This window comes from Geospiza fortis, unplaced genomic scaffold (assembly GCF_000277835.1).
Source record: "Geospiza fortis unplaced genomic scaffold, GeoFor_1.0 scaffold140, whole genome shotgun sequence".
Lineage (NCBI taxonomy): Eukaryota > Metazoa > Chordata > Aves > Passeriformes > Thraupidae > Geospiza > Geospiza fortis.
Window position 1 is genome coordinate 271,304 of NW_005054459.1, and position 2,531 is coordinate 273,834.

The window sequence follows — 2,531 nt, forward strand, 5'->3', positions numbered from 1 at the left end:
GTGCCATTTGTTACAATGATTTGCTTTTAATCTACCAATGAATACTGAATGAAGAATTAAATCATGAATCAGATCTCTTCTGTTACTTGCCAGTAACACAAGCCATTTTTATTTTCAATTTCAGGTCTCTTTTACAGTAGAGGACAAAAATAAATTATGAGTGAAAAGAAGTTAAAATTATTCTTCTCAAGCAAGTTTCCTGTATCAATGCTTAATCCTTCCATTATGTCTGATGTCATTAATCATTCTACTGTAATATTTGACACAATCATTTGTGGGACAAATGAGTATCTAATATAAAAGCTGCAATAATACTGACTTATGTGGAACTGCAGCTAATTATAACATACTTGAATTTTCATCTTTCATTAAAGACCTCTGTAAAATGAACAACCTTTCACACTGCTGAAATGACTGAGACAGGAAAGCAGAGGAGGGGTGAGGGAAGAAACATCCAAGGACAACAGGAGAAATCTCACCACCGTAATGAGCCAATATCAGTTGTTGATGGATTCTTTTTAATTGTGGGCTTTTTCTCTTTCAGATGTCTTCTCTACCAAGCTGTAGGACTCAGCCTATTTAGGTTGGAATGTTTTGGTTGCCTTGATTCATGAGCGACTGACTCTGCCATCTTCAGAGGTTAAACATCGCTTCAGTGTTCACAGGTGGACTAGAAGAGATAAAGGAGACAGGATGCCATTGCAGGAAGATATGTCTCACCGAGCAAGAGGATGAGAGTTCACTAAATATTTTCTGCAAAGCAGCCTCTCCTTCCTCTCTCCCCACCGCGTCTTCTCTGTGCCTTTACTTGTAGACCTCTAGAACCTCAATCTTTTGAGTTCTGTCTTGAAGTGTCACGTTCAGTGTTTGTGTTCAGTTCCTTGGAGAAGCATCAGGCATTGCTCTGCCTTGAGATCATGCCAGTGCTCAAAGCCTTGGATCCATCTGTAGAGAGAAAATGAGCAGCATGAATTCCCAGTTTGTGTATTAGCTAAAAAGGTGGCTAGTCTCTGCTATTTCTGTATTTGGGATCCTCAGTCTGAATGTGGGCTCATTACTCTCTTGAATTATATATCAGAAGTAATTTCTTTTCCTGGGAAGTGAATCCTACATACATGCAAATCTATTCCAAAATGGATTCCTCCTGTCTCTCAGATGTTGCTTTTGCCTTGGGTAGCCTTCAGAAAAACAAATTGTCTGATTAAGTTCACCAGTGGTTTTGCCCCCCATCTAGAAATGAGAGGAGATCATAGATTTAGCACATTTTCTGCATGCTGAGATTCATATGCAGAGTGTTGAAGGAGTAGCTGCTTTCCTTAGCAGCCACTCTCTTGTGCAGCCCTTAAGCATCCTGGATTGATGCATTTTTCATTTTCCAATGCAATTGAACCTTTCTGTGCTGGTGCTTCAGTAAAGCTGTAATATCTCCAAACCTAACAGAAGGGTTATTTTGAAGTTTTCAATTACAGGAGTATTAATGCCAGGCTTGTTTCCTTAACAGTCTGTTACATGCTGTAGGCAAGGACTGTGCTGTTTGAGGTGAATACAGCACAAACTGCTGTGCAGATCTGCCCACTTCAGACATGTCAGTGGAAGCCAGATGAATGACACTGTTTCAGGCATGGATCAGAGCAGTGGGAAAATGGCTAGCAAGAGTTAAGGGTTTATTGGTATAATGAAGGGTAGATTTTCTCCCTTCCCTGCCAATCCCTTTTAAAGAAATCTCTGAGCAGACACAAAGGCTTACTGTCCACCACCATCTACTGTGTCACTTCTTTTCACAGATTTCTGTGCTGTTTTTCTCACGTCTGCAGTTATTCAATTTATCCCTGTTTGTATGGTATGACCCCACTTGCAATGCATCTGTTCTTAGTTATTCTCCATCCTTTCACTCTTCTAAACTTCACTGTATTCCTCTAGAAATCACCTTTTTGTTTTTAAGCTCCTGTCTGCCTCTCAATGTTTCTGCATTTTTTGTTACCATCTTTCTATGGAGCATCTTTGTTCTCACTGTATATCTTAAGCCCAGTTTCTTCAGCAGTTTCCTTCATCTCACTGCTGCTGGACTTCCTACATCTTGTCCCCACTGTGTCATTTTGAGTCAGAAATGGAAGGCTGAGCTGCAAGGCTGCAAGAACCCTGGACTTCCACACAGAAGTGCTGTAGCCAAATACAGATGTCCAATTCCAGACAAGGTTGGCAACCTTCTGATGTTATTTATGAGTCTGAAGAAATATAGTGTCCCACAGGCACTTAAACAGCTGGATGTTGGATCAAGTTTGAGTTGGCTAGTAACAGTTTTGCATTGCTTTCTGCCTCTCACACAGCCTTGATGATAGGTAGAGGTCTTGCCTGAAGGGCAGGATGGCTCCAGATGAGTTGGGGCAGTTAGGTGGGTATCATTTCTGCACTGTATTTTTCCTAGAAGCACTGCTTAGTATTTCTTATATTGCTGAATTGTATTCAGCAGTAGTACAATTGGAGTATTGCAGGCTCGTCCCGCGGCCACTGGAGCTGACGGGTGCCGGCTA

At 41.2% G+C, this 2,531-nt stretch overlaps 1 long non-coding RNA gene across 1 annotated transcript in view; it reads left to right on the forward strand.

Annotated features, from left to right (window-relative positions):
- Nucleotides 1-597: 597 nt before the first annotated feature.
- The window catches only part of LOC115948648, a 5,726-nt gene continuing 3,792 nt past the window's right edge, over nucleotides 598-2,531 (forward strand). The window contains exon 1 of the long non-coding RNA XR_004082445.1: nucleotides 598-2,195. This is a non-coding gene — a long non-coding RNA (uncharacterized LOC115948648). The remainder of the gene's footprint in view (nucleotides 2,196-2,531) is intronic.